Here is a 27826-nt window from a genome sequence, read left to right as displayed (position 1 = left end):
CCCTTCCCTCACCTGACTACTCGATAGAGTCTGTGGCTATATTCAGACCTTTGAGCTATCAGGAGGTGGACCCTATAGAGCATCGTACGTCTCCGAGGACCCGAGGCCCTGACACCGTGGGTTGCGGGTCCTGCTTCCAGAATTTGTGTGCACTTTGTTGACTTGTCTGGGTGTGGTCCCAGACCTTTGGGGTCCTCCTGTTCTGGTCCAGACGGTCTTGCGAGTGGTGGTGGCTTGCCTCATTTCCAGGGCCTACGCCCATACTGCCCTGAGAGCGCCTGGTTTCGTATGATCTCATAGGCTCAGCAGGGTCGGGCATGGTTAGTCCCTGGCTGGTAGACTGCCTGGGATTACCGGTTGCGTTTGGCATGTTGCTGGTGTTCTCGCTCTGAGCGGGGTTGATGTTCTGTGGGGCCTCTTGCCTGCACGGGTTTTTCCCACCTTAGCGTCCTTCTCCCTGTGTCTACCATCTGTTGGCAGCCCAGTTTGGGTGATTCTGTTTGCAGAGGGGTTGGGTTTTTACCTGCCTCATTTCTGTGCTCTCCTCCCGTGCTCAGGGGTGTGGTTGCTGGATGCAATGTTGTTCCGTTCGTCGGTTTCCCTGCTTACGCTTTCATCCGTTTCCTTTGTTGGCACTAGTTTTGTTCACCGGGAACTGTTGTGTGTTCTGTGGTGGTTCTGGGTTCGCCACCCTTGGTTTCCTCTGCTGGGGTGGTGGTTGTCTGGGAGTTCTGGGTGTTCCCGGATCTTCTTTCCCCGTTGCGGGGCCCCCTGTTTCCTATGGGGGTTCTGGCACATCTTCATCTTTTGGCTTCTTTGGTTGGGCCTGCTGTCTCGGGGATGCTCCCTAGTGGCGATGGAGTTGCTTGGAGGCTTCTGTTGCCTGGCTTCTCTTCTGTCTTGTTTTCTCACCTTTAGGGGTCTTTTTCTCATTGGTTGTGGGGAGAGGCTGTAGTCTTTCGGCTAGGGCGGTCGACCTCGGGCTGGTGTCCCAGGTTCGTGTCTCTTCTCTGTCGCCCTGCAGCCTTTGTTTCTGTGCTAGTCTCTTGCTCTCTACGTGCCTAACAAAGGGCGAGTGTGTCCCTCTGTCGCGACACTGGGCTGATGGTCATGTATGGTGCTCTGATGCCTGTTTTTTTTCTTCGGGCCTTGTTCGCGCTTTTGTGTTTCCGGGAGTTTTGACTCTTTTTCATTATTCCCAGTGAGGGGGGTTTTGTTTTCTTTCTGGCCATCTCTGCTCTTCGAGCTCTTTGGGTGACCTTGCGGGCATCCCACAGCTCTCTGTTGGCTCTTGTTTCCTGCTGCGTCCTGGGTTGTTTTGCGTTGCGCCTTTCTGGGTTCTTCCGTTGGTGTTGCGGGCCCTTCTGGTGGGTCCGATGGTGCCCATGGGATCCTTGCCTTGTTGGGGTGTTCCTAATGGTCGGTTGGGAGTGCTGAGTTCTTCTGCACTCTCCTCCGTTCTTGCGGGTCCTGCTGTTCTGGATTGTGTTGTGTCTGGTTCCTGCCATTCCTGCCCTGGGTCCCATTGGTTGTCACCCTTTCCCGGGAGAGTGTTTAGCCTTCTTTCCCTCCTGTCGTTGGTCTGGGGTGGATTCTGCTCTCTCGCTGTTTGGTGTCTGTGGGGCGGGTTGCTCTGTTTGGGGCTTATGGCATCTTCTTGCTGCCCGGTCAGCTTGTTTGTCTCTTTTGGTGTCTCTCTCCTCCCGGTGTTGCTGGGCTGCGAGGCCTCTCTTGCTGGCCTCTGTTGCACCGGGTTTTGTGGTGTCTGCTTGGTTTCCGGGTCGGTCTCCCCGGGGTCTTTCTGTATGCTGGGCCTCCGCTTGGTCCTCTCTGCTCCTGTTCTTGGTTAGCTATGGAGTGGTGTGAAGTGGGCCTTCTGCTGATGTTTTTGCTGGCCGGTTCTCGGAACTGGTCCTTACAGTTCTTGTTGATCTCGCTGTCTGTGCTTCCTCTTGGTTGGTGTCCGAATGTTTGTTTTTGGATTACACCTATTTGTTTTTGCATTGTCCCTTTGTCTGTGGTTTCTTGTGAGTTCGCATGAAGCTGCTGGGCATGGGTATGTGCTCACTGCATAACTCTGGCGGTGAGGAAGTAATGCCCCGGTTACTTACCGGTAATCTTCATTACTCCACGTAGTCTTCCTCGCCACATGAGTTCCTATCCCTCCCTCCCTGTTTGGCTATCGGCTTCATGTGGTTCTTGGTATTTTTACAGAAAGTGGGATGGGCCGGCCACCCTTTTATAGAGGTCAGGGGTGATATGGGTCGGCCGTGTTGGGGAGGGATAAGGGGCATGGGAGGCTAAACTTTGCTTTGGAGGGTTCTGGTGTGGAGCTGAAGCTCACTTTGTAACTCTGGTGGCGAGGAAGACTATACTCGGAGTAATGAAGATTACCGGTAAGTAACCGGGTCATTTCTCACCACAGAGGCGCCTTTAGTAGTAAGGTGACAATTGGACACTGGCAGATATGCTTTTGGCTTTAGGCCGGAACACGAAATCTTTCTAAAACACTCTTTAACAAAATAGTAATGTAAAATCAAACATTACCATGAAGTTGGGTTTTAGATGATTATTAAAATTGTCCTTGAATTATATTTCTATCTATTCCCTGTTGGACCTGAAATCCTTGGCTTGGCATTCCTCAAAACATTTTGGGGCCGATTCACAGAACTAACTTAAGACAAAATCCTAAACTTACTACTTTTGGTATTCACAGAAGTTAGGATTTTGTCTTAAGTTTGTCTTAAGACAAACTTAAGACAGACTTAAGACAGTCTTAAGACAGACTTAAGACAGTCTTAAGACAGACTTAAAACAAACTTAAGACAGACTTAAGACAGACTTAAGACAGACTTAAGACAAACTTAAGACAAAATCCTAACTTAAGTCTGTCTTAAGTCTGTCTTAAGTCTGTCTTAAGTTTGTCTTAAGTCTGTCTTAAGTCTGTCTTAAGTCTGTCTTAAGTCTGTCTTAAGTTTGTCTTAAGTCTGTCTTAAGACTGTCTTAAGTCTGTCTTAAGACTGTCTTAAGTCTGTCTTAAGACTGTCTTAAGTCTGTCTTAAGTTTGTCTTAAGACAAACTTAAGACAAAATCCTAACTTCTGTGAATACCAAAAGTAGTAAGTTTAGGATTTTGTCTTAAGTTAGTTCTGTGAATCGGGCCCATAGCCTTCACCTCCTACTCGCTGAACTTTGTTTTGATTGGCATTAGGACCCTGTACATTTTTCCCTTGCTTACCAGTGCTAAATACGTGTTCTCTCTCTCATTAAAACATGGCAAAAGTGTCCTAAATTAAATGCTACTAATTGGCAGCAGCACTCATTTTGCCTTCTAATAAATTAGCACTGTAAAACATGTCTCAGGCCTGCCACTGCAGCCTGTAGTGCAGTTTTTAACTGTCGTTTTGACATGGTAAAATAACCTCTGCTGGTCTATACCTTCCTTTTTAATACCTACAAGTCACCACTGATGTACGCTCTAAGGGCTCATAGGGCATGATGCACTAAATTTAAAGGGTAGGCCATGTGTACTTAAGTACACATGCCCTGGCAGTGTACTGGCAGTGAAAAATTCCTAAAGTAATTTTTAACTGCAACAATGCTATCTCTTCTATAGACTAACACTGTGTTGCCTTATTGCACTGTATAGACGCTAACGTCAGATTTGGAACAGATAGAGAAATTATGTTTATATTCAAATTAATTGCAATTTCAAATCCTCTTTGAAGATAAAGTGCATTTTAAGTTACAACTTTAAAAATGCAACATTTAGAAAGCTGTCATTTTTCTACCCAAACCAACTGCATTCCTGACAGTGTCCTGGGTCACAAGACGGTGAATGGATCTCCTATTGTGGGTGGTGATTCCTTCCAGATACTGACACAAAAGAGGCGTACGTGTCCAGGGAGATAATCTTCCTGACAGGATTTGAGGTGAGCAGTTGTGACCTGCCTTGGTTACACTTCAAATGGACCTGCCTGCAGCACATACAAAGGATCCTGACACTAATCCTGCCCTTGCCTTTGTCACCCTAGACAGTTTAGAGCCAAACCCAGGGGAAGGGGATTAACTGACCAGACACAGTTTTGGGAGTAGGCCAAGACATTTGCCCCACACAAAGACTAGCATTGAGTATAAAAGGGGCCCTTCAAAATCCATCACCAACTTACTCCTGTGCCAGTGGAAGATTCAGAACAACTTCCCTGCTGTCCAAGTAAGAGGAACTACCCTAGTGAATGAAGAAGAAAGATTGGACATAGAGTGAATCCAAGGATAAGTTGGCTGACCTCACTCGAGAGCTACAGGGACACAACAAGCTTCCAGAGACCACCCAGCAGCTGCCCAGCTGAACAGCACCAACTGGACCTGCCTTGACTTGCCTGCGCCCTGCTACAGGAGTTCTGATCCCCAACTTCCCCTGAAGAACAGGGAACGATATGGGGAACATATAGATGTTTTGGCCTCCGCATGACCATGAAGTGACCTCTTTGAACCGGAATCGACTGTCTGGGATGAATGCCAACACAAAGTTCTAGTGGGACCTGCTTTTTGTCCGACTTGTCGCGATGACCGGCAATGCAACATGCACTTCGCACCAATAACGACAGCCCAAAATGATCGCCAATGCAAAGCTATAGCAACAACCGGATCTTTGCGTTACAGCAATGGGCATCCACAATGCCCAAATTGCTCCTCACACCAACAGCCTCCTCCTCACAACCCCATCCAGTGTGAATGCCACTCTTCACACCAGCCTTGAGAAGGTAACTCTTGAGTGGGGCCAACCTTGTCCCTGTATCTAACCCGTGCTCCATCACGGACAGCCTGAACTTGTGACTTATCCCCGGTCAAGCGTGACCAGATAAGCATGAGTGCTTCTTGGTGCTATTTTCAACTAAAACTTTGAAAACTCATATCTCTGAATAGATTTTTGTCATTTTGGTGTCATTTCATGTTTTGAAAATTAGTCTATTTTTCTAAATTGGTTTGACATTTTTCTTGTGTTTTCACTTTATTACTGTTTGAGTACCGCATAAATAGTTTACTTCACATAAGTTATGCCTGACTGCTTTGTATAATGCTACAAGAGAGCTAAGCATATGACAGACTGAATAGGACACGTATTAAGTGCAAATGTGTAGACCAGAATTGGCCTATAGAACAGCCAGCCTTGCCACAGTGGAAAACAACTTTGGAGGTTTTCTACTGTTAGGATATCTAAAATGTTAAGTATACATAGTCTACCAAGCATCCTGCCTATTGAGATTTAAATCTGACCTGAGGGTAGACTTGCAAGTATTAGAAAGGAAGGTTTAGGCCTTTCAAAGGGTTAATTTGACAACTGCATACACTGAATACCCAGGCTGCAGAGGCAGGCCTATAGACAGGTTTTCAGAGTTCTCCTTTAGTGAGTGGCAAAGTGGGTGCTACAGCCCACTCTTAGTAAAGTAATTTACAGACCCTGGTTACATCTAGAGATATATAATAGGGACTTATCAGTAAATTAAATGTGCCTATTAGGTGTATAACAATTTTAACATCTTTGAAAGGAAGAGCATGTATTCTGTCACTGTTTAGCAGGGGTAACCAAAACAAAACAGGTTCAAGTAAAAGAAGGCATACATCTGGGGGAATACCACACAAAAGATGTTCATTTCCAACACATGTTTTTTTTTTAGACAAAAAAACATGTTTTTTTAGACAAAAATGTTTTTTTTCTTTTAGGCAATGATTTTTAATTTACTTTCTCTTGTTGGCTTGTTAGTCTGCAATGATGTACCATGGAATCAGTGCTTAATTTGAGCCAGTGGTTTCCAGTGCTCGGCACCAGCACATAATTGTCAACACCGGCGCTTGTGACAGTCTGCAGCAAGGTGGAACTGCAAAAACAACAGTTGATGGACAGAATGCAGAACAATGTCATACATTCACCCCAGTACAGAGATCTGGGCCTAAATCCATCGTTTTTTTGCTCACATGCCATTCCAGTTTGAACCCAGCCATATGCAAATCAGTCTTGACCCTGTGCATCATGGGAACAGTCCAGCCCGAACTGCAAAGCCGGGTCCTGCCTGGACTGGAACTAAGCATCCTAGGACCGGTTTCGGGGTTTCACCCCTGTTCAGTCAGGATAGCTTGATTCCAGTAGCATGGAGAGCACGGGACTCATGTCTGAGCATACCCTTCCCACTCGGGGTGACAAATGCAAAAACAACAGTTGATGAACAGAATGCAGAACAATGTCATACATTCACCCCAGCACAGAGATCTGGGCCTAAATCAATAGTTTTTTTGCTCACCATGCCATTCAGGTTTGAACCCAGCCGTATGCAAATTAGTCTTGACCCTGTGCCTCATGGGAACAGTCCAGCCCGAACTACCAAGCCAGGTCCTCCCTGGACTGGAACCAAGCATCCTAGGACCGGTTTCGGGGTTTCACCCCTCATCAGCCACGATAGCTTGATTCCAGTGGCATGGAGAGCATGGGACGCACGTCTGAGCATACCCGTCCCACTCGGGGTGACAAATGCAAAAACAACAGTTGATGGACAGAATGCAGAACAATGTCATACATTCACCCCAGTACAAAGATCTGGGCCTAAATCCATCGTTTTTTTGCTCACCATGCCATTCCAGTTTGAACCCAGCCATATGCAAATCAGTCATGACCCTGCGCATCATGGGAACAGTCCAGCCCGAACTGCCAAGCCAGGTCCTCCCTGGACTAGAACCAAGCATCCTAGGACCGGTTTCGGGGTTTCACCCCACTTCAGCCAGATTAGCTTGATTCCAGTGGCATGGAGAGCACGGGACTCACGTCTGAGCATACCCGTCCCACTCGGGGTGACAAATGCAAAAACAACAGTTGATGGACAGAATGCAGAACAATGTCATACATTCACCCCAGTATAGAGATCTGGGCCTATATCCATCGTTTTTTTGCTCACCATGCCGTTCCAGTTTGAACCCAGCCATATACAAATCAGTCTTGACCCTGTGCCTCATGGGAACAGTCCAGCCCAAACTGCCAAGCCAGGTCCTCCCTGGACTGGAACCAAGCATCCTAGGACTGGTTTCGCGGTTTCACCCCTCTTCAGCCAGGATAGCTTGATTCCAGTGGCATGGAGAGCACAGGACTCACGTCTGAGCATACCCGTCCCACTCGGGGTGACAAATGCAAAAACAACAGTTGATGGACAGAATGCAGAACAATTTCATACATTCACCCCAGTACAGAGATCTGGGCCTAAATCCATTGTTGTTTTGCTCATCATGCCATTCCAGTTTGAACCCAGCCATATGCAAATCAGTCTTGACCCTGTGCCTCATGGGAACAGTCCAGCCTGAAATGCCAAGCCAGGTCCTCCCTGGACTGGAACCAAGCATCCTAGGACCGGTTTCGGGGTTTCACCCCTCTTCAGCCAGGATAGCTTGATTCCAGTGGCATGGAGAGCACGGGACTCACGTCTGAGCATACCCGTCCCACTCGGGGTGACAAATGCAAAAACAACAGTTGATGGACAGAATGCAGAACAATGTCATACATTCACCCCAGTATAGAGATCTGGGCCTATATCCATCGTTTTTTTACTCACCATGCCATTCCAGTTTGAACCCAGCCATATGCAAATCAGTCTTGTCCCTGTGCCTCATGGGAACAGTCCAGCCCGAACTGAAAAAAACGGGTCCTCCCTGGACTGGAACCAAGCATCCTAGGACCGGTTTATGGGTTTCACCCCTCTGCAGCCAGGATAGCTTGATTCCAGTGGCATGGAGAGCACGGGACTCACGTCTGAGCATACCGGTCCCACTCGGGGTGACAAATGCCAAAACAACAGTGGATGGACAGAATGCAGAACAATGTCATACATTCAACCCAGTACAGACATCTGGGCCTAAATCCATTGTTTTTTTGCTCACCATGTGTTGGACCTGTCAGCCCTAGGGTGGTCTCCCCATCTATTTTTGATCGTGCCTCATTTTTTACACCCTCATTTTTATGTTGGACCTAGGTCTCCGGGCGCCTTTTCATTGCCAATCAGTGTTAAGGTGCAGGTGCTCCCTTCTCCCAAGATAGCTGCCACAGGCCCCTGCTACTGCAGAGTGGTCTTTTCTAGTAGCACCCTAGCTGCCAGGAGCTGGCTGGAACCCCACAACAATGTTGCGACACCAGCCCGCCTTTTTTGTCCCATAGGTAGAATGGGGAAGCTCCTGGAATGTGCTGGAACCTTCTAGAAGGGAGGTGCGGTTTTTACTTTTGCCGCCTTGGATAGAGGTCACCTGACCTAGGGATATTTAACAGAGGTAGGGAACTTTTTCTAGTCAGTTGGCCAGTGGGAGTAAAGCAGACCTGGGGAAAATCCACGCAGGAGTTTAGGCGGTAGGGCCTAGCCAGGGACTTATGCCTCTGAAAGTGACAGGACTTAGGTACTGCCTTTTAAGTGAGTGAGGGATCCTGTACAGCCCACTGATCTAGCCCAGTGATAGGAAAACCCAGGGGCCATATGCTAAGCTTGACTAGGAAGGAACTAGTCACCAACTCAATCCCTAACCCCAAAGAACAGAACCCCCAAGGGCGCCAGTGACATCTGCGCCGCAAGAACTGAATGCTGAAACTTTACGCAAGAACTGAATGCTGAAACTTTACGCAAGAACTGAATGCTGAAACTGCATGACAAAACTGAATGCTGAAACTTCACGTTACGATTGAATGCTGGACTGCTGGGGCTCAACCAGGTACTAGCACTGTGAGCCCTGCGCTCCCCGACCTGGCCTGGGATCCACTGCGTCAGTCCCCTGTCGAGCGCTGAGCTTGCAGCCCTCCCGCTTAATTTGTCAACCCCCCATGGCTTGGGGACCTGAAGCGTGCTCACCGCCGCGGCCCGGAGGCCTGAAGTGTGCGCCCTCATCGAGTCGGGCCCGCGGAGAATCCCGGGGCCCCGTCGCTGCCGTCGCAGCTGCTGTCGGAGGCGTGAGAGGCTGTGACCTGTCCCCCGGCTGCTGAGCGCCTTGAGTGCGGGGCCCGGAGACGTGACGGACGCCGCCGCAGTGAAGATTCCCCCCAGGACGCCGAGATCGAGGTAACCCCCGGGGGCTGGGAGGTAGCGTGGCCGTGCGGAGGCCTGGGACTCACCCCCCTGCTCCCCGGGAGGCTGGTGGAAGACCCGGTGCGCCCCCTGTCGATCAGGAGCGGCACCACACTCCGAGACTCTGGTTCCCCTCCGTGGGATTCCCCCCTGACATCGGAGACTCTGATTCCCCTCTGTGGGATTGCCCCCCTTGCTGCTAGACTGCCGCGTAAAAGGGGACCAAGTGCCTACGGCTTGATTATTACGAGTAGCGCTGTATTCCTAAGCTCTGCTCACCAATGCTTAATGTTTGATTATTACGAGTAGCGCTGTATTCTTAAGTTCTGCTCACCAATGCTTGATGCCTGATTATAGTGCTGTATTCGTAAGCTCTGCTCACCAATGTTTAATGTTTGATTATCACGAGTAGCGCTGGATACTTAAGTTCTGCTCTGAAATGTGTAATGTTTAATTATTACGAGTAGCGCTGTGTTCCTAAGCTCTGCTCTGAAGTGCCTCATGCTTGATTATCACGAGTAGCGCTGGGTACTTAAGTTCTGCTCTGAAGTGTGTAATGTTTAATTATTACGAGTAGCGCTGTGTTCGTAAGTTCTGCTCTGAAGTGCTTAGTGCCTGGGTATTCCAAGTAGCGCTGGGTACTCAAAGTCTGCGCTTAAGCGCTAGTAGTCTTCCATGTGTGGCGCTATATTTTCCAGCCCTACTTCAAAGCGCTGATAATCGCCAGATACCCCGCAAGGTACCCACGGCAGGTTGAAACGCTAGTGGTGGGAGGGGCGCAGCGCGCTGGTTAACCGCTGTGTTTACCGCTCCCCCAGGTTCGCCAGGTATTACCAATGGAACTATGATGAATTGCTGATGAATCTGACGCTAATGTATTCAGGTACTGCCTATTGCATCATAATAAATTGCTGGGGAATCTGACACTAACGTATTCAGGTACTGCCTATGGCACCGTAATGAAATGCTGGTGATTCTAATGTCAATGTATTCAAGTAATGCCCATTGTCATCTCATGAACTGCATTTGCATTGAACTGCGTAGATAAACTTGTTTGATTTTCACTGAACCTACGGTGTGGCGTCCATTATTGTGTGCGTTTCCTGCTTCAGGGGATGAGTGTGTTGTATGGTTGCTTTACACTTAAGCCTTTGGGTGCCCAGCCGCTCGAGTCACTTTACCCACTTAGGGCTTGGTGACCCCAGGTCTTACACCATGTCATTCCAGTTTGAACCCAGTCATATGCAAATCAGTCTTAACTCTGTGCCTCATGGGAACAGTCCAGCCTGAACTGCCAAGCCAGGTCCTCCCTGGACTGGACCCAAGCATCCTAGGACCGGTTTCGGGGTTGCACCCCTCTTCCGCCAGGATAGCTTGATTCCAGTGGCATGGACAGTACGGGACTCACGTCTGAGCATACACGTCCCACTCGGGGTGACAAATGCAAAAACAACAGTTGATGGACAGAATGCAGAACAATGTCATACATTCACCCCAGTACAGAGATCTGGGCCTAAATCCATCATTTTTTTGCTCACCATGCCATTCCAGTTTGAACCCAGCCATATGCAAATCAGTCTTGATCCTGTGCCTCATGGGAACAGTCCAGCCCGAACTGCCAAGCCAGGTCCTCTCTGGAGTGGAACCAAGCATCCTAGGACCAGTTTCGGAGTTTCACCCCTCTTCAGCCAGGATAGCTTGATTCCAGTGGCATGGAGAGCACGGGACTCACGTCTGAGCATACCCGTCCCACTCGTGGTGACAAATGCAAAAACATCAGTTGATGGACAGAATGCAGAACAATGTCATACATTCACCCCAGTACAGAGATCTGGGCCTAAATCCATCGTTTTTTGCTCACTATGCCATTCCAGTTTGAATCCAGCCATATGCAAATCAGTCTTGACTCTGTGCCTCATGGGAACAGTCCAGCCCGAACTGCCACGCCAGGTCCACCCTGGACTGGAACCAAGCATCCTAGGACCGGTTTCGGGGATTCACCCCTCTACAGCCAGGATAGCTTGATTCCAGTGGCATAGAGAGCACTGGACACACGTCTGAGCATACCCGTCCCACTCGGGGTGACAAATGCAAAATCAACAGTTGATGGACAGAATGCAGAACAATATGATAAATTCACCCCAGTATAGAGATCTGGGCCTAAATCCATCGTTTTTTTGCTCACCATGCCATTCCAGTTTGAACCCAGCCATATGCAAATCAGTCTTGACCCTGTGCTCCATGGGAACAGTCCAGCCCGAACTGCCAAGCCGGGTCCTCCCTGGACTGGAACCAAGCATCCTAGGCCCAGTTTCTGGGTTTCACCCCTCTTCAGCCAAGATAGCTTGATTTCAGTGGCATGGAGAGCACGGGACTCACGTCTGAGCATACCCGTCCCACTCGTGGTGACAAATGCAAAAACATCAGTTGATAGACAGAATGCAGAACAATGTCATACATTCACCCCAGTATAGAGATCTGGGCCTATATCCATCGTTTTTTTGCTCACCATGCCGTTCCAGTTTGAACCCAGCCATATGCAAATCAGTCTTGACCCTGTGCCTCATGGGAACAGTCCAGCCCGAACTGCCAAGCCAGGACCTCCCTGGACTGGAACCAAGCATCCTAGGACTGGTTTCGCGGTTTCACCCCTCTTCAGCCAGGATAGCTTGATTCCAGTGGCATGGAGAGCACAGGACTCACGTCTGAGCATACCCGTCCCACTCGGGGTGACAAATGCAAAAACAACAGTTGATGGACAGAATGCAGAACAATGTCATACATTCACCCCAGTACAGAGATCTGGGCCTAAATCCATTGTTGTTTTGCTCATCATGCCATTCCAGTTTGAACCCAGCCATATGCAAATCAGTCTTGACCCTGTGCCTCATGGGAACAGTCCAGCCTGAAATGCCAAGCCAGGTCCTCCCTGGACTGGAACCAAGCATCCTAGGACCGGTTTCGGGGTTTCACCCCTCTTCAGCCAGGATAGCTTGATTCCAGTGGCATGGAGAGCACGGGACTCACGTCTGAGCATACCCGTCCCACACGGGGTGACAAATGCAAAAACAACAGTTGATGGACAGAATTCAGAACAATGTCATACATTCACCCCAGTATAGAGATCTGGGCCTATATCCATCGTTTTTTTACTCACCATGCCATTCCAGTTTGAACCCAGCCATATGCAAATCAGTCTTGTCCCTGTGCCTCATGGGAACAGTCCAGCCCGAACTGAAAAAAACGGGTCCTCCCTGGACTGGAACCAAGCATCCTAGGACCGGTTTATGGGTTTCACCCCTCTTCAGCCAGGATAGCTTGATTCCAGTGGCATGGAGAGCACGGGACTCACGTCTGAGCATACCGGTCCCACTCGGGGTGACAAATGCCAAAACAACAGTGGATGGACAGAATGCAGAACAATGTCATACATTCAACCCAGTACAGACATCTGGGCCTAAATCCATTGTTTTTTTGCTCACCATGTGTTGGACCTGTCAGCCCTAGGGTGGTCTCCCCATCTATTTTTGATCGTGCCTCATTTTTTACACCCTCATTTTTATGTTGGACCTAGGTCTCCGGGCGCCTTTTCATTGCCAATCAGTGTTAAGGTGCAGGTGCTCCCTTCTCCCAAGATAGCTGCCACAGGCCCCTGCTACTGCAGAGTGGTCTTTTCTAGTAGCACCCTAGCTGCCAGGAGCTGGCTGGAACACCACAACAATGTTGCGACACCAGCCCGCCTTTTTTGTCCCATAGGTAGAATGGGGAAGCTCCTGGAATGTGCTGGAACCTTCTAGAAGGGAGGTGGGGTTTTTACTTTTGCCGCCTTGGATAGAGGTCACCTGACCTAGGGATATTTAACAGAGGTAGGGAACTTTTTCTAGTCAGTTGGCCAGTGGGAGTAAAGCAGACCTGGGGAAAATCCACGCAGGAGTTTAGGCGGTAGGGCCTAGCCAGGGACTTATGCCTCTGAAAGTGACAGGACTTAGGTACTGCCTTTTAAGTGAGTGAGGGATCCTGTACAGCCCACTGATCTAGCCCAGTGATAGGAAAACCCAGGGGCCATATGCTAAGCTTGACTAGGAAGGAACTAGTCACCAACTCAATCCCTAACCCCAAGGAACAGAACCCCCCAAGGGCGCCAGTGACATCTGCGCCGCAAGAACTGAATGCTGAAACTTTCCGCAAGAACTGAATGCTGAAACTTTAGGCAAGAACTGAATGCTGAAACTGCATGACAAAACTGAATGCTGAAACTTCACGTTACGATTGAATGCTGGACTGCTGGGGCTCAACCAGGTACTAGCACTGTGAGCCCTGCGCTCCCCGACCTGGCCTGGGATCCCCTGCGTCAGTCCCCTGTCGAGCGCTGAGCTTGCAGCCCTCCCGCTTAATTTGTCAACCCCCCATGGCTTGGGGACCTGAAGCGTGCTCACCGCCGCGGCCCGGAGGCCTGAAGTGTGCGCCCTCATCGAGTCGGGCCCGCGGAGAAGCCCCGGGACCCGTCGCTGCCGTCGCAGCTGCTGTCGGAGGCGTGAGAGGCTGTGACCTGTCCCCCGGCTGCTGAGCGCCTTGAGTGCGGGGCCCGGAGACGTGACGGACGCCGCCGCAGTGAAGATTCCCCCCAGGACGCCGAGATCGAGGTAACCTCCGGGGGCTGGGAGGTAGCGTGGCCGTGCGGAGGCCTGGGACTCACCCCCCTGCTCCCCGGGAGGCTGGTGGAAGACCCGGTGCGCCCCCTGTCGATCAGGAGAGGCACCGCACTCCGAGACTCTGGTTCCCCTCCGTGGGATTCCCCCCTGACATCGGAGACTCTGATTCCCCTCTGTGGGATTGCCCCCCTTGCTGCTAGACTGCCGCGTAAAAGGGGACCAAGTGCCTACGGCTTGATTATTACGAGTAGCGCTGTATTCCTAAGCTCTGCTCACCAATGCTTAATGTTTGATTATTACGAGTAGCGCTGTATTCTTAAGTTCTGCTCACCAATGCTTGATGCCTGATTATTACGAGTAGTGCTGTATTCGTAAGCTCTGCTCACCAATGTTTAATGTTTGATTATCACGAGTAGCGCTGGATACTTAAGTTCTGCTCTGAAGTGTGTAATGTTTAATTATTACGAGTAGCGCTGTATTCCTAAGCTCTGCTCTGAAGTGCCTCATGCTTGATTATCACGAGTAGCGCTGGGTACTTAAGTTCTGCTCTGAAGTGTGTAATGTTTAATTATTACGAGTAGCGCTGTGTTCGTAAGTTCTGCTCTGAAGTGCTTAGTGCCTGGGTATTCCAAGTAGCGCTGGGTACTCAAAGTCTGCGCTTAAGCGCTAGTAGTCTTCCATGTGTGGCGCTACATTTTCCAGCCCTACTTCAAAGCGCTGATAATCGCCAGATACCCCGCAAGGTACCCACGGCAGGTTGAAAGGCTAGTGGTGGGAGGGGCGCAGTGCGCTGGTTAACCACTGTGTTTACCGCTCCCCCAGGTTCGCCAGGTATTACCAATGGAACTATGATGAATTGCTGATGAATCTGACGCTAATGTATTCAGGTACTGCCTATTGCATCATAATAAATTGCTGGTGAATCTGACACTAATGTATTCAGGTACTGCCTATGGCACCGTAATGAAATGCTGGTGATTCTAATGTCAATGTATTCAAGTAATGCCCATTGTCATCTCATGAACTGCATTTGCATTGAACTGCGTAGATAAACTTGTTTGATTTTCACTGAACCTACGGTGTGGCGTCCATTATTGTGTGCGTTTCCTGCTTCAGGGGATGAGTGTGTTGTATGGTTGCTTTACACTTAAGCCTTTGGGTGCCCAGCCGCTCGAGTCACTTTACCCACTTAGGGCTTGGTGACCCCAGGTCTTACACCATGTCATTCCAGTTTGAACCCAGTCATATGCAAATCAGTCTTAACTCTGTGCCTCATGGGAACAGTCCAGCCTGAACTGCCAAGCCAGGTCCTCCCTGGACTGGACCCAAGCATCCTAGGACCGGTTTCGGGGTTGCACCCCTCTTCCGCCAGGATAGCTTGATTCCAGTGGCATGGACAGTACGGGACTCACGTCTGAGCATACACGTCCCACTCGGGGTGACAAATGCAAAAACAACAGTTGATGGACAGAATGCAGAACAATGTCATACATTCACCCCAGTACAGAGATCTGGGCCTAAATCCATCATTTTTTTGCTCACCATGCCATTCCAGTTTGAACCCAGCCATATGCAAATCAGTCTTGATCCTGTGCCTCATGGGAACAGTCCAGCCCGAACTGCCAAGCCAGGTCCTCTCTGGAGTGGAACCAAGCATCCTAGGACCAGTTTCGGAGTTTCACCCCTCTTCAGCCAGGATAGCTTGATTCCAGTGGCATGGAGAGCACGGGACTCACGTCTGAGCATACCCGTCCCACTCGTGGTGACAAATGCAAAAACATCAGTTGATGGACAGAATGCAGAACAATGTCATACATTCACCCCAGTACAGAGATCTGGGCCTAAATCCATCGTTTTTTGCTCACTATGCCATTCCAGTTTGAATCCAGCCATATGCAAATCAGTCTTGACTCTGTGCCTCATGGGAACAGTCCAGCCCGAACTGCCACGCCAGGTCCACCCTGGACTGGAACCAAGCATCCTAGGACCGGTTTCGGGGATTCACCCCTCTACAGCCAGGATAGCTTGATTCCAGTGGCATAGAGAGCACTGGACACACGTCTGAGCATACCCGTCCCACTCGGGGTGACAAATGCAAAATCAACAGTTGATGGACAGAATGCAGAACAATATGATAAATTCACCCCAGTATAGAGATCTGGGCCTAAATCCATCGTTTTTTTGCTCACCATGCCATTCCAGTTTGAACCCAGCCATATGCAAATCAGTCTTGACCCTGTGCTCCATGGGAACAGTCCAGCCCGAACTGCCAAGCCGGGTCCTCCCTGGACTGGAACCAAGCATCCTAGGCCCAGTTTCTGGGTTTCACCCCTCTTCAGCCAAGATAGCTTGATTTCAGTGGCATGGAGAGCACGGGACTCACGTCTGAGCATACCCGTCCCACTCGTGGTGACAAATGCAAAAACATCAGTTGATAGACAGAATGCAGAACAATGTCATACATTCACCCCAGTACAGAGATCTGGGCCTAAATCCATCGTTTTTTGCTCACTATGCCATTCCAGTTTGAATCCAGCCATATGCAAATCAGTCTTGACTCTGTGCCTCATGGGAACAGTCCAGCCCGAACTGCCACGCCAGGTCCACCCTGGACTGGAACCAAGCATCCTAGGACCGGTTTCGGGGATTCACCCCTCTACAGCCAGGATAGCTTGATTCCAGTGGCATAGAGAGCACTGGACACACGTCTGAGCATACCCGTCCCACTCGGGGTGACAAATGCAAAATCAACAGTTGATGGACAGAATGCAGAACAATATGATAAATTCACCCCAGTATAGAGATCTGGGCCTAAATCCATCGTTTTTTTGCTCACCATGCCATTCCAGTTTGAACCCAGCCATATGCAAATCAGTCTTGACCCTGTGCCCCATGGGAACAGTCCAGCCCGAACTGCCAAGCCGGGTCCTCCCTGGACTGGAACCAAGCATCCTAGGCCCAGTTTCTGGGTTTCACCCCTCTTCAGCCAAGATAGCTTGATTTCAGTGGCATGGAGAGCTCGGGACTCACGTCTGAGCATACCCGTCCCATTCGGGGTAACAAATGCAAAAACAACAGTTGATGGACAGAATGCAGAACAATGTCATACATTCACCCCAGTATAGAGATCTGGGCCTATATCCATCGTTTTTTTGCTCACCATGCCGTTCCAGTTTGAACCCAGCCATATGCAAATCAGTCTTGACCCTGTGCCTCATGGGAACAGTCCAGCCCGAACTGCCAAGCCAGGACCTCCCTGGACTGGAACCAAGCATCCTAGGACTGGTTTCGCGGTTTCACCCCTCTTCAGCCAGGATAGCTTGATTCCAGTGGCATGGAGAGCACAGGACTCACGTCTGAGCATACCCGTCCCACTCGGGGTGACAAATGCAAAAACAACAGTTGATGGACAGAATGCAGAACAATGTCATACATTCACCCCAGTACAGAGATCTGGGCCTAAATCCATTGTTGTTTTGCTCATCATGCCATTCCAGTTTGAACCCAGCCATATGCAAATCAGTCTTGACCCTGTGCCTCATGGGAACAGTCCAGCCTGAAATGCCAAGCCAGGTCCTCCCTGGACTGGAACCAAGCATCCTAGGACCGGTTTCGGGGTTTCACCCCTCTTCAGCCAGGATAGCTTGATTCCAGTGGCATGGAGAGCACGGGACTCACGTCTGAGCATACCCGTCCCACACGGGGTGACAAATGCAAAAACAACAGTTGATGGACAGAATTCAGAACAATGTCATACATTCACCCCAGTAAAGAGATCTGGGCCTATATCCATCGTTTTTTACTCACCATGCCATTCCAGTTTGAACCCAGCCATATGCAAATCAGTCTTGTCCCTGTGCCTCATGGGAACAGTCCAGCCCGAACTGAAAAAAACGGGTCCTCCCTGGACTGGAACCAAGCATCCTAGGACCGGTTTATGGGTTTCACCCCTCTTCAGCCAGGATAGCTTGATTCCAGTGGCATGGAGAGCACGGGACTCACGTCTGAGCATACCGGTCCCACTCGGGGTGACAAATGCCAAAACAACAGTGGATGGACAGAATGCAGAACAATGTCATACATTCAACCCAGTACAGACATCTGGGCCTAAATCCATTGTTTTTTTGCTCACCATGTGTTGGACCTGTCAGCCCTAGGGTGGTCTCCCCATCTATTTTTGATCGTGCCTCATTTTTTACACCCTCATTTTTATGTTGGACCTAGGTCTCCGGGCGCCTTTTCATTGCCAATCAGTGTTAAGGTGCAGGTGCTCCCTTCTCCCAAGATAGCTGCCACAGGCCCCTGCTACTGCAGAGTGGTCTTTTCTAGTAGCACCCTAGCTGCCAGGAGCTGGCTGGAACACCACAACAATGTTGCGACACCAGCCCGCCTTTTTTGTCCCATAGGTAGAATGGGGAAGCTCCTGGAATGTGCTGGAACCTTCTAGAAGGGAGGTGGGGTTTTTACTTTTGCCGCCTTGGATAGAGGTCACCTGACCTAGGGATATTTAACAGAGGTAGGGAACTTTTTCTAGTCAGTTGGCCAGTGGGAGTAAAGCAGACCTGGGGAAAATCCACGCAGGAGTTTAGGCGGTAGGGCCTAGCCAGGGACTTATGCCTCTGAAAGTGACAGGACTTAGGTACTGCCTTTTAAGTGAGTGAGGGATCCTGTACAGCCCACTGATCTAGCCCAGTGATAGGAAAACCCAGGGGCCATATGCTAAGCTTGACTAGGAAGGAACTAGTCACCAACTCAATCCCTAACCCCAAGGAACAGAACCCCCCAAGGGCGCCAGTGACATCTGCGCCGCAAGAACTGAATGCTGAAACTTTCCGCAAGAACTGAATGCTGAAACTTTAGGCAAGAACTGAATGCTGAAACTGCATGACAAAACTGAATGCTGAAACTTCACGTTACGATTGAATGCTGGACTGCTGGGGCTCAACCAGGTACTAGCACTGTGAGCCCTGCGCTCCCCGACCTGGCCTGGGATCCCCTGCGTCAGTCCCCTGTCGAGCGCTGAGCTTGCAGCCCTCCCGCTTAATTTGTCAACCCCCCATGGCTTGGGGACCTGAAGCGTGCTCACCGCCGCGGCCCGGAGGCCTGAAGTGTGCGCCCTCATCGAGTCGGGCCCGCGGAGAAGCCCCGGGACCCGTCGCTGCCGTCGCAGCTGCTGTCGGAGGCGTGAGAGGCTGTGACCTGTCCCCCGGCTGCTGAGCGCCTTGAGTGCGGGGCCCGGAGACGTGACGGACGCCGCCGCAGTGAAGATTCCCCCCAGGACGCCGAGATCGAGGTAACCTCCGGGGGCTGGGAGGTAGCGTGGCCGTGCGGAGGCCTGGGACTCACCCCCCTGCTCCCCGGGAGGCTGGTGGAAGACCCGGTGCGCCCCCTGTCGATCAGGAGAGGCACCGCACTCCGAGACTCTGGTTCCCCTCCGTGGGATTCCCCCCTGACATCGGAGACTCTGATTCCCCTCTGTGGGATTGCCCCCCTTGCTGCTAGACTGCCGCGTAAAAGGGGACCAAGTGCCTACGGCTTGATTATTACGAGTAGCGCTGTATTCCTAAGCTCTGCTCACCAATGCTTAATGTTTGATTATTACGAGTAGCGCTGTATTCTTAAGTTCTGCTCACCAATGCTTGATGCCTGATTATTACGAGTAGTGCTGTATTCGTAAGCTCTGCTCACCAATGTTTAATGTTTGATTATCACGAGTAGCGCTGGATACTTAAGTTCTGCTCTGAAGTGTGTAATGTTTAATTATTACGAGTAGCGCTGTATTCCTAAGCTCTGCTCTGAAGTGCCTCATGCTTGATTATCACGAGTAGCGCTGGGTACTTAAGTTCTGCTCTGAAGTGTGTAATGTTTAATTATTACGAGTAGCGCTGTGTTCGTAAGTTCTGCTCTGAAGTGCTTAGTGCCTGGGTATTCCAAGTAGCGCTGGGTACTCAAAGTCTGCGCTTAAGCGCTAGTAGTCTTCCATGTGTGGCGCTACATTTTCCAGCCCTACTTCAAAGCGCTGATAATCGCCAGATACCCCGCAAGGTACCCACGGCAGGTTGAAAGGCTAGTGGTGGGAGGGGCGCAGTGCGCTGGTTAACCACTGTGTTTACCGCTCCCCCAGGTTCGCCAGGTATAACCAATGGAACTATGATGAATTGCTGATGAATCTGACGCTAATGTATTCAGGTACTGCCTATTGCATCATAATAAATTGCTGGTGAATCTGACACTAACGTATTCAGGTACTGCCTATGGCACCGTAATGAAATGCTGGTGATTCTAATGTCAATGTATTCAAGTAATGCCCATTGTCATCTCATGAACTGCATTTGCATTGAACTGCGTAGATAAACTTGTTTGATTTTCACTGAACCTACGGTGTGGCATCCATTATTGTGTGTGTTTCCTGCTTCAGGGGATGAGTGTGTTGTATGGTCGCTTTACACTTAAGCCTTTGGGTGCCCAGCCGCTCGAGTCACTTTACCCCCTTAGGGCTTGGTGACCCCAGGTCTTACACCATGCCATTCCAGTTTGAACCCAGTCATATGCAAATCAGTCTTAACTCTGTGCCTCATGGGAACAGTCCAGCCTGAACTGCCAAGCCAGGTCCTCCCTGGACTGGAACCAAGCATCCTAGGACCGGTTTCGGGGTTGCACCCCTCTTCCGCCAGGATAGCTTGATTCCAGTGGCATGGACAGTACGGGACTCACGTCTGAGCATACACGTCCCACTCGGGGTGACAAATGCAAAAACAACAGTTGATGGACAGAATGCAGAACAATGTCATACATTCACCCCAGTACAGAGATCTGGGCCTAAATCCATCATTTTGTTGCTCACCATGCCATTCTAGTTTGAACCCAGCCATATGCAAATCAGTCTTGACCCTGTGCCTCATGGGAACAGTCCAGCCCGAACTGCCAAGCCAGGTCCTCTCTGGAGTGGAACCGAGCATCCTAGGACCAGTTTCGGAGTTTCACCCCTCTTCAGCCAGGATAGCTTGATTCCAGTGGCATGGAGAGCACGGGACTCACGTCTGAGCATACCCGTCCCACTCGTGGTGACAAATGCAAAAACATCTGTTGATGGACAGAATGCAGAACAATGTCATACATTCACCCCAGTACAGAGATCTGGGCCTAAATCCATCGTTTTTTGCTCACTATGCCATTCCAGTTTGAATCCAGCCATATGCAAATCAGTCTTGACCCTGTGCCCCATGGGAACAGTCCAGCCCGAACTGCCAAGCCGGGTCCTCCCTGGGCTGGAACCAAGCATCCTAGGCCCAGTTTCTGGGTTTCACCCCTCTTCAGCCAAGATAGCTTGATTCCAGTGGCATGGAGAGCTCGGGACTCACGTCTGAGCATACCCGTCCCATTCGGGGTAACAAATGCAAAAACAACAGTTGATGGACAGAATGCAGAACAATGTCATAATTCACCCCAGTACAGAGATCTGGGCCTAAATCCATTGTTTTTTTGCTCAGCATGCCATTCCAGTTTGAACCCAGTCATATGCAAATCAGTCTTAACCCTGTGCCTCATGGGAACAGTCCAGCCCGAACTGCCAAGCCAGGTCCTCCCTGGACTGGAACCAGGCATCCTAGGCCCGGTTTCTGGGTTTCACCCCTATTCAGCCAAGATAGCTTGATTCCAGTGGCATGGAGAGCTCGGGACTCACGTCTGAGCATACCCGTCCCATTCGGGGTAACAAATGCAAAAACAACAGTTGATGGACAGAATGCAGAACAATGTCATAATTCACCCCAGTACAGAGATCTGGGCCTAAATCCATTGTTTTTTTGCTCAGCATGCCATTCCAGTTTGAACCCAGCCATATGCAAATCAGTCTTGACCCTGTGCGTCATGGGAACAGTCCAGCCCGAACTGCCAAGCCAGGTCCTCTCTGGACTGCAACCAAGCATCCTAGGACCGGTTTCGGAGTTTCACCCCTCTTCAGCCAGGATAGCTTGATTCCAGTGGCATGGAGAGCACGGGACTCACGTCTGAGCATACCCGTCCCACTAGTGGTGACAAATGCAAAAAACATCAGTTGATGGACAGAATGCAGAACAATGTCATACATTCACCCCAGTACAGAGATCTGGGTCTAATCCATCGTTTTTTTGCTCACCATGCCATTCCAGTTTGAACCCAGCCATATGCAAATCAGTCTTGACCCTGAGCCTCATGGGAACAGTTCAGCTCGAACTGCCAAACCAGGTCCTCCCTGGACTGGAACAAGCATCCTAGGACCAGTTTTGGGGTTTCACCCCTCTTCAGCCAGAACAGCTTGATTCCAGTGTCATGGAGAGCATGGGACTCACGTCTGAGCATACCCGTCCCACTCGGGGTGACAAATGCAAAAACAACAGTTGATGGACAGAATGCAGGACAATGTCATACATTCACCCCAGTACAGAGATCAGGGCCTAAATCCATTGTTTTCTTGCTCACCATGCCATTCCACTTTGAACCCAGCCATATGCAAATCAGTCTTGACCCTGTGCCTCATAGGAACAGTCCAGCCCGAACTGCCAAGTCAGGTCCTCCTTGGACTGGAACCAAGCATCCTAGGACCGGTTTCGGGGTTTCAACTTGAACCCCTCTTCAGCCAGGATAGCTTGATTCCAGTGGCATTGAGAGCAGGGGACTCACGACTGAGCATACCCGTCCCACACGGGGTGACAAATGCAAAAACAACAGTTGATGGACAGAATGCAGAACAATGTCATACATTCACCCCAGTACAAAGATCTGGGCGTAAATCCATTGTTGTTTTGCTCACCATGCCATTCCAGTTTGAACCCAGCCATATGCAAATCAGTCTTGACAATGTACCTCATGGGAACAGTCCAGACCGAACTGCCAAGCCGGGTCCTCCCTGGACTGGAACCAAGCATCCTTGGTCTGGTTTCGGGGTTTCACCCCTCTTCAGCCAGGATAGCTTGATTCCAGTGGCATGGAGAGCACGGGACTCACGTCTGAGCATACCCGTCCCACTCGGGGTGACAAATGCAAAAACAACAGTTGATGGACAGAATGCAGAACAATGTCATACATTCACCCCAGTACAGAGATCTGGGCCTAAATCCATCGTTTTTTTGCTCACCATACCATTCCAGTTTGAACCCAGCCGTATGCAAATCAGTCTTGACCCTGTGCCTCATGGGAACAATCCAGCCCGAACTGCCAAGCCAGGTCCTCTCTGGTCTGGAACCAAGCATCCTAGGACCGGTTTCGGAGTTTCACCCCTCTTCAACCAGGATAGCTTGATTCCAGTGGCACGAAGAGTACGGGAATCACGTCTGAGCATACCCGTCCCACTCGTGGTTACAAATGCAAAAACATCAGTTGATGGACAGAATGCAGAACAATGTCATACATTCACCAATGTACAGAGATCTGGGCCTAAATCCATCGTTTTTTTGCTCACCATGCCATTCCAGTTTGAACCCAGCCATATGCAAATCAGTCTTGACCCTGCGCGTCATGAGAACAGTCCAGCCCGAACTGCCAAGCCAGGTCCACCCTGGACTGGAACCGGGCATCCCAGGACCGGTTTCGGGGTTACACCCCTCTTCAGCCAGGATAGCTTGATTCCAGTGGCATGGAGAGCACGGGACTCATGTCTGAGCATACCCGTCCCACTCGGGGTGACAAATGCAAAAACAACAGTTGATGGACAGAATGCAGAACAATGTCATACATTCACCCCAGTACAGAGATCTGGGCCTAAATCCATTGTTGTTTTGCTCATCATGCCATTCCAGTTTGAACCCAGCCATAGGCAAATCTGTCTTGACCCTCTGCCTCATGGGAACAGTCCAGCCCGAAATGCCAAGCCAGGTCCTCCCTGGACTGGAACCAAGCATCCTAGGACCGGTTTCGGGGTTTCACCCTTCTTCAGCCAGGATAGCTTGATTCCAGTGGCATTGAGAGCACGGGACTCACGACTGAGCATACCCGTCCCACTCGGGGTGACAAATGCAAAAACAACAGTTGATGGACAGAATGCAGAACAATGTCATACATTCACCCCAGTGGAAAGATCTGGGCCTAAATCCATTGTTGTTTTGCTCACCATGCCATTCCAGTTTGAACCCAGCTATATGCAAATCAGTCTTGACCCTGTGCCTCATGGGAACAATCCAGCCCGAACTGCCAAGCCAGGTCCCCTCTGGACTGGAACCAAGCATCCTAGGACCGGTTTCGGAGTTTCACCCCTCTTCAGCCAGGATAGCTTGATTCCAGTGGCATCGAGAGCATGGGACTCACGTCTGAGCATACCCGTCCCACTCGTGGTGACAAATGCAAAAACAACAGTTGATGGACAGAATGCAGAACAATGTGATACATTCACCACAGTATAGATTTCTGGGCCTATATCCATCGTTTTTTTGCTCACCATGCCATTCCAGTTTGAACCCAGCCATATGCAAATCAGTCTTGACCCTGTGCCTCATGGGAACAGTCCAGCCCGAACTACCAAGCCGGGTCCTCCCTGGACGGGAACCAAGCATTCCAGCTTGAACCCAGTCATATGCAAATCAGTCTTAACCCTGTGCCTCATGGGAACAGTCCAGCCCGAACTGCCAAGCCAGGTCCTCCCTGGACTGGAACCAAGCATCCTAGGACCGGTTTAGGGGTTTCACCCCTCTTCAGCCAGGATAGCTTGATTCCAGTGGCATGGAGAGCACAGGACTCACCTCTGAGCATACCCGTCCCACTCGGGGTGACAAATGCAAAAACAACAGTTGATGGACAGAATGCAGAACAATGTCATACATTCACCCCAGTACAGAGATCTGGACCTAAATCCATCGTTTTTTTGCTCGCCATGCCATGCCAGTTTGAACCCAACCATATGCAAATAATTCTTGACCCTGTGCATCATGGGAACAGTGCAGCCCGAACTGCCAAGCCATGTCCTCCCTGGACTGGAACCAAGCATCCTAGGACCGTTGTCGGGGTTTCACCCCTCTTCAGCCAGGATAGCTTTATTCCAGTGGCATGGAGAGCATGGGACTTATATCTGAGCATACCCGTCCCACTCGGGGTGACAAATGCAAAAATATTAGTTGATGGACAGAATGCAGAACAATGTCATACATTCACCCCAGTACAGAGATCTGGGCCTAAATCCATCATTTGTTTGCTCACCATGCCATTCCAGTTTGAACTCAGCCGTATGCAAATCAGTCTTGACCCTATGCCTCATGGGAACAGTCCAGACCGAACTGCCAAGCCAGGTCCTCCCTGGACTGGAACCAAGCATCCTAGGACCGGTTTCGCGGTTTCACCCCTCTTCAGCCAGGATAGCCTGATTCCAGTGGCATGGAGAGCACAGGACTCACGTCTGAGCATACCCGTCCCACTCAGGGTGACAAATGCAAAAACAACAGTTGATGGACAGAATGCAGACCAATGTCATACATTCACCCCGGTACAGAGATCTGGGCCTAAATTCATCGTTTTTTTGCTCACCATGCCATTTCAGTTTGAACCCAGCCGTTTGAAAATCAGTCTTGACCCTGTGCCTCATGGAAGCAGTCCAGCCCGAACTGCCAAGCCAGGTTGTCCCTGGACTGGAACCAAGCATCCTAGGACCGGTTTCGGGTTTTCACCCCTCTTCAGCAAGGATAGCTTGATTCCAGTGGCATGGAGAGCACGGGACTCTCACGTCTTAGCATACCCGTCCCACTCGGGGTGACAAATGCAAAAACAACAGTTCATGGACAGAATGCAGAAAAATGTCATACATTCACCCCAGTACAGAGATCTGGGCCTAAATCCATCGTTTTTTTGCTCACCATGCCATTCCAGTTTGAACCCAGTCATATGCAAATCAGTCTTGACCTTGTGCCTCATGGGAACAGTCCAGCCCGAACTGCCAAGCCAGGTCCTCCCTGGACTGGAACCAAGCATCCTAAGACTGGTTTCGGGGTTTCACCCCTCTTCAGCAAGGATAGCTTGATTCCAGTGACATGGAGAGCATGGGACTCACGTCTGAGCATACCCGTCCCACTCGGGGTGACAAATGCAAAAACAACAGTTGATGGACAGAATGCAGGACAATGTCATACATTCACCCCAGTACAGAGATCTGGGCCTAAATCCATTGTTTTTTTGCTCACCATGCCATTCCAGTTTGAACCAAGTCATATGCAAATCAGTCTTGACCTTGTGCCTCATGGGAATAGTCCAGCTCGAACTGCCAAGCCAGGTCCTCCCTGGACTGGAACGAAGCATCCTAGGACCGGTTTCGGGGTTTCCACTTTCACCCCTCTTCAGCCAGGATAGCTTGATTCCAGTGGCATGGAGAGCACGGGACTCATGCCTGAGCATACCCGTCCTACTCGGGGTGACAAATGCAAAAACAACAGTTGAGGGACAGAATGCAGAACAATGTCATACATTCACCCCAGTACAGAGATCTAGGCCTAAATCCATTGTTTTTTTGCTCACCATGCCATTCCAGTTTGAACCCAGCTATATGCAAATCAGTCTTAACTGTGTGCCTCATGGGAACAGTTCAGCCCGAACTGTCAAGCCAGGTCCTCCCTGGACTGGAACTAAGCATCCTAGGAACGGTTTCGGTTTTTCACCCCTCTTCAGCCAGGATAGCTTGATTCCAGTGGCATGGAGAGCACGGGACTCACGTATGAGCATACCCATCCCACTCGGGGTGACAAATGCAAAAACAACCGTTGATGGAAAGAATGCAGAACAATATGATACATTCACCCCAGTATAGAGGTCTGGGCATATATCCATCGTTTTTTTGCTCACCATGCCATTCCAGTTTAAACCCAGCCATATGCAAATCAGTCTTGACCCTGTGCCTCATGGGCACAGTCCAGCCCAAACTGCCAAGCCAGGTCCTCCCTGGACTGGAACCAAGCATCCTAAGACTGGTTTCGGGGTTTCACCCCTCTTCAGCAAGTATAGCTTGATTCCAGTGGCATGGAGAGAATGGGACTCACGTCTGAGCATACCCGTCCCACTCGGGGTGACAAATGCAAAAACAACAGTTGATGGACAGAATGCAGAACAATGTCATACATTCACCCCATTACAGAGATCTGGGCAAAAATCCATTGTTTTTTTGCTCACCATGCCATTCCACTTTGAACCCCGCCGTATGCAAATCGGTCTTGACCCTGTGCCTCATAGGAGCAGTCCAGCCCGAACTGCCAAGACAGGTTCTCCCTGGACTGGAACCAAGCATCCTAGGACCGGTTTAGAGTTTTCACCCCTCGTCAGCCAGGATAGCTTGATTCCAGTGGCATGGAGAGCACGGGACTCACGTCTGAGCATACCCGTCCCACTCGGGGTGACAAATGCAAAAACAACAGTTGATGGTCAGAATGCAGAACAATGTGATATATTCACCCCAGTATAGGGATCTGGGCCTATATCCATCGTTTTTTTGCTCTCTATGCCATTCCAGTTTGAACCCAGCCATATGCAAATCAGTCTTGACCCTGTGCCTCATAGGAACAGTCCAGCCCGAACTGCCAAGCCGGGTCCTCCCTGGACTGGAACCAAGCATCCTAGGACCGGTTTCGCGGTTTCACCCCTCTTCAGCCAGGATAGCTTGATTCCAGTGGCATGGAGAGCACAGGACTCACGTCTGAGCATACCCATCCCACTCAGGGTGACAAATGCAAAAACAACAGTTGATGGACAGAATGCAGACCAATGTCATACATTCACCCCGGTTCAGAGATCTGGGCCTAAATTCATCGTTTTTTTGCTCACCATGCCATTCCAGTTTGAACCCAGCCGTTTGAAAATCAGTCTTGACCCAGTGCCACATGGAAGCAGTCCAGCACGAACTGCCAAGCCAGGTTCTCCCTGGACTGGAACCAAGCATCCTGGGACCGGTTTCGGGTTTTCACCCCTCTTCAGCAAGGATAGCTTGATTCCAATGGGATGGAGAGAGCACGGGACTCACGTCTGAGCATACCCGTCCCACTCGGGGTGACAAATGCAAAAACAACAGTTGATGGACAGAATGCAGAACAATGTCATACATTCTCCCCAGTACAGAGATCTGGGCCTAAATCCATCGTTTTTTTGC

This window comes from Triturus cristatus, chromosome 6 (assembly GCF_964204655.1).
Source record: "Triturus cristatus chromosome 6, aTriCri1.1, whole genome shotgun sequence".
NCBI classification, from domain to species: Eukaryota; Metazoa; Chordata; class Amphibia; order Caudata; family Salamandridae; genus Triturus; species Triturus cristatus.
The sequence above is the reverse complement of the archived record's forward strand: the minus strand, read 5'-3'. Positions refer to the sequence as shown.